Source organism: Dendrobates tinctorius, unplaced genomic scaffold (genome assembly GCF_039654945.1).
Source record: "Dendrobates tinctorius isolate UK_male_01 unplaced genomic scaffold, ASM3965494v1 ptg000115l, whole genome shotgun sequence".
Classification (NCBI taxonomy): Eukaryota; Metazoa; Chordata; class Amphibia; order Anura; family Dendrobatidae; genus Dendrobates; species Dendrobates tinctorius.
This window is the reverse complement of record NW_027361783.1, coordinates 13941559-13954798: the sequence shown is the minus strand read 5'-3', so window position 1 is coordinate 13954798 and position 13240 is coordinate 13941559. Positions and strand designations below refer to the sequence as shown.

Sequence of the window (13240 nt, the reverse complement as noted above, 5' to 3'; positions counted from 1 at the left end):
CATTATGTTAGGTTTTAACGGCTATTCCAAAAATGTAAGTTATTCCCAGCAATCCTGAAAATGGGATTCTACAAAGCTCCGTCTTCAATGTAGTACAGGTGTGCATCCTCAACATCCACTCCATTTATTGTCTTTTGGATTGCCAAAGAAAGAGAGTGTGCACCTGTACTCCATTCAAGACAGAACAGTAACACTATATCTTACAATGTAACAAATTTAACTGGTACAATAGTGATCACATTGTGGTTAACACTATAATGGAGGCACTGTAGCTGGTACAATGGCCACCACCTAGATGCTTACAATGTAGTGGAGGAACTGTAGCTGGCATAATGGCTGTCACACTGAGGCTTGCCAATATAGTGGAGTTCTTGTGGCTGGTATGATGGCTTACAATTAGTGATGTGCTAACCAGAACAGTAAATTTCAGGGTCCGTACCGAACACCTACGGTTCAGGCACGGACCCTGAACACTTACTTCTTAAGAAAGTTTGTGTTACTGTTCGGGTTCTGCACCTCGAACATTGGGTGTTTCACTTGCTGTCATTTGTATGACAGCGTGAGAAACATCGGCGGCACTGATCGGCGTTTAGATAATTACCGCCTGTCATAGAGCTGCAGTTCATCTAACAGCCAGCTGTGACTAGTGGTAAAAAGTTTACCTCCAGTCACAGAGGCATCAGCTGATGGGAGAGTACTGCTCCCATTAGCCTACGCCTGCTGCCACTAATAACAGCGAGAGCAGGTGCGGCTGATGGAGAATTTTTTTTTTTTCAAATTGACTTGGGGTCTTTCTATTTTTAATAACCAGCATGGCAAAACTGACAACTGAAACCCTCAGCTGTCAGCTTTATCATGGATGGTTATCAAGAATCGAGGGATCCCCACGCTTAAATATTTTATAGAAACGGCATGGGATAGCCCCAATTTTTGACAACCAGCCAAACTAAAGTAGGCAGCTGGTATTCTCAGGCTGGTAAGGGGCCATGGCTATTGGCACCTCCAGACTAAAAATAGCAGCTTGCAGACAACCCAGAAAAGGTGCATCTATTAGATACTCCAATTCTTGCGCTTTGCCTAGCTCTTCCCACTTGCCTTGTGATAGTGGCAAGTGGGATTCATATTTGTGGGGTTGATGTCACATTTGTTTTTTCAGGTGGCATCCAGTCCAGCAGTTAGCACTTCTATAAGACATCTATCCATTTCTAATCCTATAGTCATATTGTCAATAAAAACACCCAGAATAAAGTCCTTTATTTAAAATAAAAATACACACTGTTTTACAAGTTTATTTAAAAATAACAAACACAGTCATACTCACCTTACATCCATTCCATTGAAGCTCTGGTCCCCTGTAAAAAACAGAAAATAATAAACAATAAAAATACTCACCTAACACCCATTCCATTGAAGCCCTGGTCTCCTGTAAAACAAAAATAAAAAACAACAATATCCCTCACCTGTCCGACATACTGTCCATGTCTGCGATAATTGGTTTTCAACCAGGACGGTGCCAAGATGCGACCATCCAGGCTGAATATGATGGGAGAATGAGCTGCTCCAAGAACAGCATCAGTGACTAGCAGTGATGTCATCGAGGTCACTGAGGCTGAATTCCCAGTTCAGTGTGAGTCGAGCTGATTAGCGGCGGTGACCTCAGTGAAATCACTGCTAGCACCGTAATAAAAAAAATCTCACGGAGCAGCGCTAAGCTCAGTGAGTTCAACACAGGTCACAGTAAGAAATTTCTCATGGATACTCCCATCAGCCATGCCTGCTCTCGCTGCTATTAGAGGCAGCAGGTGTAGGTTGATGGGAGTAGTACACTCTCATCAGCTGAAGCCTCTGTGACCGCAGGTAAACTTTTTACTGCCACCCACAGCTGCTGGCTCACGCTGTCATCTAACAGCATGGGAACCGCAGCGCTCTGACTGCCGTTAATAATCTTACCGCTGATCCAAGTAAGTGTTTCCCTTCCTGTCATACAGATGACAACATGGCAAACAATTAATGTTAAGGCCCCCCCATTCATCTTGATCACTTGTTTTAAATGTTCGGCCTAACCCTAACATCTAGGGATTCACCCATCATTACTTACAATGTAGTGGAGGCACTGTAGCTGGCACAATGGCTGTCACAATGAGGCTTACAATGTTAGGAGGCACTGCAACTGGCACAATAGCCGTCACACTGAGGCTTACAATGTTAGGAGGCACTGTAGCTAGTATACTGTAGCTGGCACAATGGCCATCACTCTGAGGCTCACAATGTTTAGGGGAGGTACTACAGCTGGTTTGATGGCTGTCACACTGAGGATTACAAAGTAGTGAAGATACTGTAGATGGCACAATTATAGCGCAGGTAATCTGAATGTAACAGTGGAGACAATAGGCGGGATCAACAATCTACTTCTACTTTATTCAATTAACAGGGTTAAATGCGGGAAATATTATCATAGATAAATCATACCAGAATAATATTCACAGTATCATTTACAGGCAATTATATCCATAGAGATATATTAGTTAGTACACTACAAGAGGTATATCCTCAAGATCAGTTCAGGGTCTACAGTCCAACCTTGGTCTAAACAGAAAGGGACAAACGCTGTATTTGGAGTGAACAGTCTCTAGGGCACCCTTGCAGCTCTCCGGGCCCTGACAAAGTTTAATAATGCTTTATGGGCCGCTTTAATGTCAGCCGGACCCTGTCTGATCTGCAGCCTCCCCCCTGCCCACACTCGGTACTGTGAGTCTGTGCTGGAAGAAACGGCATTGCTCACTCGCGTCCTCCGATCACCAGGTGAAAGTGTCTGGTTGCGTATACTCTTGGTGTCTTCGGTACTTGACCGTCGACGGGCATCTCCTTAATCTGGTAAAGTGGGGGGCAAGTCTTGACTAGTGTCATCTAGGTTCCGGAGCTTGACCGGCGTTGCTCTAGTATTCGATGCTTGTCCGGTGATGGTCGACTATCTGGCCAAAATGGGTAAGGACTGGGCCTTCGTTCTTGACCAGCCTAGTCTGCATCCCAGGCCTCAACTAGAGTCATCTGGATCTCGCTCACTGGCTCACAATGTCTAGCCAGTAACTCAGCCACTGTGTCCCTTGTGCCTGGTTTGACTCTGAATGAAACGAAGGGGAAAATGGAAAGGGAATATTAAGCTTACCAGGTGCAGAAATATAAAGCCTCCATCGAAAACATGCAGTGCACGGACTCCAGACCGGTACAGCCGCTGGCAGTGTTCGCTTACAGTTAGGCTGAGTTCACACGTGGTGTTTTTTTCGCGTTTCCGCGCCGGTTTTAACCGCGAAAAATAAGCATCCCATGCATTCCTATGGGATTCCGCAATGCTGTGCTAATGCTGCGGTTTTTACCGCGGCGGAATCGCTTCACGGTAAAAAACGCAGCATGCTCATTAATTTTGTAGAAACGCGGCGATCCCGCACCCATAGGAATGCATTGTTCCGCTTACTTCCCGCATGTGGCTGTGCAAACCATGCGGAAAGTAAGCAGAACATTTGCGGATGGTACCCACGGTCCGGAGGAGAGGAGACTGTCCTCCGGGCTTTGGGTACCATATCCCTGTAAAAAATAGAATTTAAAATAAAAAATATTGTTATTCTCACCTTCCGGCGTCCCGCACAGCCTTCCCGCCTCTCTCCACGCTCTCGTTCCCAGTAATCCTTTGCGAAAATGCCCGCGATGACGTCCGTTCTCGCGGGATCGAGAACGGACGTCATCGCGGGCATTTTCGCAAAGGATTACTGGGAACGGCTGCGCGGGACGTCGGAAGGTAAGAATAACACCATTTTTAATTTTTTTTTTACATTTTATCTTTTACTACTGATGCTGCATAGGCGGCCTCAGTAGTAAAAAGTTGGTCACCTGTCAATCAGTTTGACCAACCTGTCAATCAGTTCTCCAAGCGATGCTACAGATCGCTTGGAAAACGCTAGCATTTTGCAAGCTAAATACGCTTGCAAAATGCTATTTTTTCCACGGGAAAATCGTGGGAATTTAAAATGCGATTTTCCCGCGGAATGGAATTCCGGAATTCTGGCGGTAATTTCCGCGAGAGTTCCGGTACGTGTGCACATAGCCTTACTCAGCCTCTCTTGTCCATCTCTCTACAAATAGTAGTCACACTGAGGCCTACAATGTGGTGGAGACACTGTAGATGGCACAATGAAAGTCACAGAGGCTTATAATGTAGTGGAAAGACTGTAGCTGGAAAAATGGCTGTTATGCTGCAGCTTACCCTATAATGGAGGCACTGTAGCTGGCACAATGTCCGTTATAATGAGGCTTACAATGTAGTGGAGGCACTGTACCTGGCACAATACTAGTCATTATGAGGCTTACAATGTAGCGGAGGTACTGTAAATGGCACAATGGTAGACACACTAAGGTTTACATTAAAATGGAGGCACTGTAGCTTGCACAATGGCTGTCACACTGCTGCTAATACTATAATGGAGGGACTGTAGCTGGCGCAATAGTAGTCACACTGAGGCTTACACTATAATGGAGGTAAAAACCAAAGACAGAAACATAAGGGTATTTGCACACGATCAGGAATGGCTCAGTGTTTGTTCAGGATTCGTTTTTACATGCGTTTCTGATGCGTTTTTCACATGAGTTTTTTTCATTGCATGCTTTTTTTGGTCACTCTAAATAAAGCTAATTGAAAGTTGGCTTCTAGGAAGGAAAAAAAGTGATTTCCTGTTTGCAGCGGCTATATGTTGCAGCATAGTGGATGGGATCTCAAGAAATCCCATGCCCACTATGAGTGCACCGATGCCTGCGGCTTACCCGCAGAGATGGACTTGCGGCGCGTCTTTCCAGACCGGAGCATGTCAATTTATGTAGCTGAGATGCTACCCATTCACTATCATTAGATGCGGTAAAACCGTATTGTCTTCCTAATCACATGTGTATTAAGTGCGGGAACTCAGCTTACTTCGCATGTGTACTAATTTAAAAAATGGTGAATCTTGTGACACAGCCAGAAATACATGACACAGGAAGTTGAGGAAAGCACAGAGAAGTCCCCTACTTTTTTAATACATAAATAATAATTTTAAAAAATAGCGTAGGGTCCCCCTATATTTGTTAACCAGCCAGAGTAAAGCAGACTACTGGGACTGGTGGACTGAGCGTCTTCGCTGCATAAATTGACATGCTGCGGTCTGGAAAGACGCGCCGCATGTCCGTCTCTGCGGCTGATCCGCGGGTGTCGGAGCACGCATAGTGGGCATGGGATTTCTCGAAATCCCATCCACTATGCTGTAACATCTGGCCGCTGCGGATGTTCACAGCGTCCAATCCGCAGCATTTACTAACCGTGGGAACATACCCTAATGGTTAAATACCATGCAGTAAATGAATACACAGCATTGTGCATGAAAAAATATATGGTACTTAGTCAACATGTTTTTGAGAAAACAAAATGCGAAAGCCATCCCACCACTCCACGGTGACCATAATTGGGACAGTCCTATCTTTAATATTAAAAACCTTACCGTTTGTCAAGTGACATGCATGTGGATAAGAACTGAGAAGGACTGGGCCCAACTAGTGGAAACACAGCCTTGGGAAACCACATCAAAATAATGCCCAGCTCAAAGAAAGGCAGTCCACACCTTTATATGCACATGATGCAAACAGACTGAAAAAAAACCCTAAAGGTATGAACTGGGAGATAAACTGGTGTGCATGTAGCGTGTAAGCGCACGTTCACACTGGTCACTGAACAGAAAAAAAACAAAGACAGAAACTTAATGATTAAATATCCTGCAGTAAATAATCAGCATAGTGCATGAAAATAATACACGCTACTAAGTTAACATGTTTTTTGATTAAAAAAAAAAATAGCTTACACTATAATGGAGGCACTGTGGATGGCACTGTATGGGTATGCTCATATGACATTTCCTCATGCATATTTAGTCGATGCTACACCTACTGTAAATCTAAGTGAAATCCACATGTCATATTCCTTTATTGGGTTTCTGCAACCTGTTTCACATACAGAGGTTTACATGTACCTTGCTCTGTATTTCCCATTGAATCTTCACGGAAAGAACAAGGTACGGCGCCATTGTAATTCAAGCCTCATGTAGATCTGTGTGGGTGAAAATTGCAAATGCACAGCAGAAACAAATGGTCAGCTTCAGATTTCTGCAGAGAGAAATACATGTCGGATTTTATTCTGTTGTGTGAACATATCCTACTGAGATAACGGTGGCTGTACCTGTAGTGACATTGTGATGGCACTGTTATTGAGCCACTGTGGCAGCACTGTTATTGATCCACTGTGGCACCTGGGACCACTTGCCTATCCCCGTCAGTCCTGCAGGCACCTGGGATCACTTGCCTTTACCCGCCAGTTCTGCAGGCACATGGGACACTTGCCTGTTCCCATCAGTCTCACAGGCGCCTGGGACCATTTTCCGTTCCCTGCCAGTCCTGCAGACACCTGGGACCACTTGCCTATTCTCGTCAGTCTCGCAGGCACCTGGGACCACTTGCCATCCCCCGCCAGTCCTGCAGACACCTGGGACCATTTGCCTATCCCCATCAGTCCTGCAGACACCTGGGACCATTTGCCTATCCCCGCCAGTCTGGCAGGCACCTGGGACCACTTGCCTGTCCCCGTCAGTCTTGCAGGCATCTGGTACCACTTGCCGTTCCCTGCCAGTCCTGCAGACACTTGGGACCACTTGCAGTTCCCAGTCTTGCAGACACCTGGGACCACTTACCTATCCCCACTAGTCCTGCAGGCACCTGGGACCACTTACCTATCTCCGTCAGTCCAGCAAAAAACTGGGACCACTTGCCTGTCCTTGTCAGGCCTGCAGACATCTGAGACCATTTGCCTATCCCCATCAGGCCTGCAGACACCTGAGGCCACTTGCCTGTCTCTGTCAGTCCTGCAGACACCAGAGACCACTTGTCTATCCCTGTCAGTCCTGCAGACACCTGGGACCACTTGCCTATCCCCATCAGGCCTGCAGACACCTGAGACCACTTGCCTGTCCCTTAACAGCATATGTTCGCCGACAGCACTTCAATAGGGTGATGCACGTTCTGGTCCAATGACCTAATTGGAGCATATACCATCAAATAGAAAAGACGAACAGCATCCCTTCCAGGTGATTAGAAGTTTTCAAAAACTTTATTCTGCCAAAATGCAAGGTTTTGACCTTCGCAGGTCTTTGTCTTGCCTGTCCCTGTCAGTCCTGTGGACACCTGGGACCACTTGCCTGTCCTCGTCAGTGTTGCAGGCACCTGGGACCACTTGCCGTTCCCAGCCAGTCTTGCAGACACCTGGGACCACTTGCCTATCCCCGCCAGTCCTGCAGGCACTTGGGACCACTTACCTATCTCCGTCAGTCCAACAAAAAACTGGGACCACTTACCTATCCATGTCAGTCCAGCATAAAACTGGGATAACTTGCCTATCCCTGTCAGTCCTGCAAACTGCTGAGGACACTTGTCTATACCCATCAGTTCTGCAGACACCTGAGACCACTTGCCTATCCCCGTCAGGCCTGCAGACACCTGAGACCACTTGCCTATCCCCGTCAGTCCTGCAGACACCTGGGACCACTTGCCTGTCCACATCAGTCCTGCAGACACCTGAGACCATTTGCCTATCCCCGTCAGTCCTGCATTCAACTGGGACCACTTGCCTGTCCACATCAGTCCTGCAGACACCTGGGACCACTTGCCTATCCCTGTCAGGCCAGCAGACACCTGAGACCACTTGCCTGTCTCTGTCAGTTCTGCAGACACCAGAGACCACTTGCTTATCCCCGTCAGGCCTGCAGACACCTGAGACCACTTGCCTATCCCCGTCAGGCCTGCAGACACCTGAGACCACTTGCCTGTCCCTTAACAGCATATGTTCGCCGACAGCACTTCAATAGGGTGATGCACGTTCTGGTCCAATGACCTAATTGGAGCATATACCATCAAATAGAAAAGAAGAACAGCATCCCTTCCAGGTGATTAGAAGTTTTCAAAAACTTTATTCTGCCAAAATGCAAGGTTTTGACCTTCACAGGTCTTTGTCTTACCTGTGCCTGTCAGTCCTGTAGACACCTGGGACCACTTGCCTGTCCTCGTCAGTGTTGCAGGCACCTGGGACCACTTGCCATTCCCAGCCAGTCTTGCAGACACCTGGGACCACTTACCTATCTCCGTCAGTCCAACAAAAAACTGGGACCACTTACCTATCCATGTCAGTCCAGCATAAAACTGGGACAACTTGCCTATCCCTGTCAGTCCTGCAAACTGCTGAGGACACTTGCCTATCCCCATCAGTCCTGCAGACACCTGGGACCACTTGCCTATCCTTGTCAGTCCTGCAGACACCTGAGACCACTTGCCTATCCCCGTCAGGCCTGCATACACCTGAGACCACTTGCCTATCCCCGTCAGTCCTGCAGACACCTGGGACCACTTGCCTGTCCACATCAGCCCTGCAGACAACTGAGACCATTTGTTTATCCCCGTCAGTCCTGCAGACACCTGGGACCACTTGCCTGTCCACATCAGTCCTGCAGACACCTAAGACCTCTTGCCTGTCCACATCAGTCCTGCAGACACCTGAGACCATTTGCCTATCCCTGTCAGTCTTGCAGACACCTGGGACCACTTGCTTGTCCACATCAGTCCTGCAGATACCTGGGACCACTTGCCTATCCTTGTCAGTCCTGCAGACACCTGGGACCACTTGCCTATCCCCGTCAGGCCTGCAGACACCAGGGACCACTTGCCTATCCTTGTCAGTCCTGCAGACACCTGGGACCACTTGCCTATCCCCGTCAGTCCTGCAGACACTTGGGACCACTTGCCTATCCTTGTCAGTCCTGCAGACACCTGGGACCACTTGCCTATCCCCGTCAGGCCTGCAGACACCTGGGACCACTTGCCTATCCTTGTCAGTCCTGCAGACACCTGAGACCATTTGCCTATCCCCGTCAGTCCTGCAGACACCAGGGACCACTTGCCTATCCCCGTCAGTCCTGCAGACACCTGGGACCATTTGCCTGTCCACATCAGTCCTGCAGACACCAGGGACCACTTGCCTGTCCACATCAGTCCTGCAGACACCTGGGACCATTTGCCTATCCCAGTCAGTCCTGCAGGCACCTGGGACCACTTGCCTGTCCACATGAGTCCTGCAGACACCTGGGACCATTTGCCTGTCCACATCAGTCCTGCAGACACCTGGGACCACTTGCCTGTCCACATCAGTCCTGCAGACACCTGGGACCACTTGCCTGTCCCCGTCAGTCCTGCAGACACCTGGGACCACTTGCCTGTCCCCATCAGTCCTGCAGACACCTGGGACCACTTGCTTGTCCACATCAGTCCTGCAGACACCTGGGACCACTTGCCTGTCCACATGAGTCCTGCAGACACCTGGGACCACTTGCCTGTCCACATCAGTCCTGCAGACACCTGGGACCACTTGCCTGTCCACATCAGTCCTGCAGACACCTGGGACCACTTGCCTGTCCACATCAGTTCTGCAGACACCTGGGACCACTTGCCTGCCCCCGTCAGTCCTGCAGACACCTGGGACCACTTGCTTGTCCACATCAGTCCTGCAGACACCTGGGACCACTTGCCTGTCCCCGTCAGTCCTGCAGACACCTGGGACCACTTGCCTGTCCACATCAGTCCTGCAGACACCTGGGACCACTTGCCTGTCCCCGTCAGACCTGCAGACACCTGGGACCACTTGCCTGTCCCCGTCAGTCCTGCAGACACCTGGGACCACTTGCCTGTCCCCGTCAGTCCTGCAGACACCTGGGACCACTTGCCTGTCCACATCAGTCCTGCAGACACCTGGGACCACTTGCCTGCCCCCGTCAGTCCTGCAGACACCTGGGACCACTTGCTTGTCCACATCAGTCCTGCAGACACCTGGGACCACTTGCCTGTCCCCATCAGTCCTGCAGACACCTGGGACCACTTGCCTGTCCACATCAGTCCTGCAGACACCTGGGACCACTTGCCTGTCCCCGTCAGACCTGCAGACACCTGGGACCACTTGCCTGTCCCCGTCAGACCTGCAGACACCTGGGACCACTTGCCTGTCCCCGTCAGTCCTGCAGACACCTGGGACCACTTGCCTGTCCACATCAGTCCTGCAGACACCTGGGACCACTTGCCTGTCCACATCAGTCCTGCAGACAACTGAGACCATTTGCCTATCCCCGTTAGTCCTGCAGACACCTGGGACCACTTGCCTGTCCACATCAGTCCTGCAGACACCTGAGACCATTTGCCTATCCCTGTCAGTCCTGCAGACACCTGGGGCCACTTGCTTGTCCACATCAGTCCTGCAGATACCTGGGACCACTTGCCTATCCTTGTCAGTCCTGCAGACACCTGGGACCACTTGCCTATCCCCGTCAGGCCTGCAGACACCAGGGACCACTTGCCTATCCTTGTCAGTCCTGCAGACACCTGGGACCACTTGCCTATCCCCGTCAGTCCTGCAGACACTTGGGACCACTTGCCTATCCTTGTCAGTCCTGCAGACACCTGGGACCACTTGCCTATCCCCGTCAGTCCTGCAGACACCTGGGACCACTTGCCTATCCTTGTCAGTCCTGCAGACACCTGGGACCACTTGCCTATCCTTGTCAGTCCTGCAGACACCTGGGACCACTTGCCTATCCCCATCAGTCCTGCAGACACCTGAGACCATTTGCCTGTCCACATCAGTCGTGCAGACACCTGAGACCATTTGCCTATCCCCGTCAGTTCTGCAGACACCTGGGACCACTTGCCTGTCCACATCAGTCGTGCAGACACCTGAGACCATTTGCCTATCCCCGTCAGTCCTGCAGACACCTGGGACCACTTGCCTATCCCCGTCAGTCCTGCAGACACCTGGGACCATTTGCCTGTCCACATCAGTCCAGCAGACACCAGGGACCACTTGCCTGTCCACATCAGTCCTGCAGACACCTAGGACCATTTGCCTATCCCAGTCAGTCCTGCAGACACCTGGGACCACTTGCCTGTCCACATCAGTCCTGCAGACACCTGGGACCACTTGCCTGTCCCCGTCAGTCCTGCAGACACCTGGGACCACTTGCCTGTCCACATCAGCCCTGCAGACACCTGGGACCACTTGCCTGTCCCCGTCAGTCCTGCAGACACCTGGGACCACTTGCCTGTCCCCGTCAGTCCTGCAGACACCTGGGACCACTTGCCTGTCCCCGTCAGTCCTGCAGACACCTGGGACCACTTGCCTGTCCACATCAGCCCTGCAGACACCTGGGACCACTTGCCTGTCCCCGTCAGTCCTGCAGACACCTGGGACCACTTGCCTGTCCCCGTCAGTCCTGCAGACACCTGGGACCACTTGCCTGTCCCCGTCAGCCCTGCAGACACCTGGGACCACTTGCCTGTCCACATCAGTCCTGCAGACACCTGGGACCACTTGCCTGTCCCCGTCAGTCCTGCAGACACCTGGGACCACTTGCCTGTCCCCGTCAGTCCTGCAGACACCTGGGACCACTTGCCTGTCCACATCAGTCCTGCAGACACCTGGGATCTGCTCTGTGGGATCAACAATAACAATTTCATAATCACCAACATTTACAACATTTGGGACTTGATATAGGATAGGGATAACTTTCTAATCCCTGCTCCAGAGAACTAATGTCTGCAGAGCTTATCTTATTGTAGGAAATCAGTTGCCATTTTGCGATTACATTAACCCTTTAACTCCTACTTTTGAATGGGGTTTCGCTAAACCTGCCCTGTAGTCAGTGAATTTACAGCAAAATTTCTCTGCAAGTGAAATTAACATAGGATAGAAAAAGATAACAATCCATAAGTGACAAAGTCCAGGCCCGCGCCCTGTCTCACACAATCACTACACTTTCCGTACCACCTTCCTCCTCACGCCTCTGCTTTTTCAGCCTCTGCATATGTTTCAATAAAGTTGCAATAGTTTGACAGCTTCCCATCTTGCCGCGGGGATCGCTGGGAGTTGTAGTCTTTGTCTCGCAGTCCTGCTCCTCCTCTCATGGCCGGCTCTGTGGGGCCGAACGGAGCAGCGGACTGGGTTGGTGACGAAGGCTGGAAAAGGCCGGGTACGAAAAGCCACAATACCCCGTGCGTCCCGTTATGAGGTAAGCAAGGAGCCGGCACCGGGGAAGTTTTCGCTGGGAGCCTTGTTGTGGGGTAGGCCGGGGAGGGACTCTGCATGGGAGAGGCCCTGAGAGAAGGCTTTGTGATGGTCCGGAGGCCCTGGGACAGTGCAGGGAGGACGGCGGGCTCCGGGCGGCTGTATACTCCACACTGACGGTATACAGGGCAGGGAGCCGTACTGTGTGTGCCAGCTGTCACGGGCAGCCAGGTCCTGGGCACAGCTCCTGCCTCTGCTCCCTTGTCCTCCCCACTTGTTGCTCTACTACTTTCTTGTAGTAATGTTGCTGTAGGAACCTTGTCCTGGACCTAAAGGGTCGCTCTGGCATCAGTGATCGGCGCCCGGTGTAAAGGGTCGCTCTGGCATCAGTGATTGGCGCCCGGTGTAAAGGGTCGCTCTGGCATCAGTGATTGGCGCCCGGTGTAAAGGGTCGCTCTGGCATCAGTGATTGGCGCCCGGTGTAAAGGGTCGCTCTGGCATCAGTGATTGGCGCCCGGTGTAAAGGGTCGCTCTGGCATCAGTGATTGGCGCCCGGTGTAAAGGGTCGCTCTGGCATCAGTGATTGGCGCCCGGTGTAAAGGGTCGCTCTGGCATCAGTGATTGGCGCCCGGTGTAAAGGGTCGCTCTGGCATCAGTGATTGGCGCCCGGTGTAAAGGGTCGCTCTGGCATCAGTGATTGGCGCCCGGTGTAAAGGGTCGCTCTGGCATCAGTGATTGGCGCCCGGTGTAAAGGGTCGCTCTGGCATCAGTGATTGGCGCCCGGTGTAAAGGGTCGCTCTGGCATCAGTGATTGGCGCCCGGTGTAAAGGGTCGCTCTGGCATCAGTGATTGGCGCCCGGTGTAAAGGGTCGCTCTGGCATCAGTGATTGGCGCCCGGTGTAAAGGGTCGCTCTGGCATCAGTGATTGGCGCCCGGTGTAAAGGGTCGCTCTGGCATCAGTGATTGGCGCCCGGTGTAAAGGGTCGCTCTGGCATCAGTGATTGGCGCCCGGTGTAAAGGGTCGCTCTGGCATCAGTGATTGGCGCCCGGTGTAAAGGGTCGCTCTGGCATCAGTGA

The 13240-nt window shown here is 51.0% G+C and overlaps 1 protein-coding gene and 1 long non-coding RNA gene across 2 annotated transcripts in view; one reads left to right on the top strand and one right to left on the bottom strand.

Moving 5' to 3' along the window:
* Positions 1-2399: 2399 nt before the first annotated feature.
* Positions 2400-12057, bottom strand: LOC141101155 (uncharacterized). The gene is made up of 3 exons (XR_012234900.1): positions 11924-12057; positions 6048-6124; positions 2400-3121 (listed from the first exon to the last, which is right to left on the bottom strand). It is a non-coding gene; the product is annotated as an uncharacterized lncRNA (long non-coding RNA).
* The window catches only part of SOCS6 (suppressor of cytokine signaling 6), a 32294-nt gene continuing 31063 nt past the window's right edge, over positions 12010-13240 (top strand). Inside the window, exon 1 of the mRNA XM_073590012.1 lies at positions 12010-12167. The gene's annotated coding sequence lies outside the window, so the exon portion shown is untranslated. The remainder of the gene's footprint in view (positions 12168-13240) is intronic.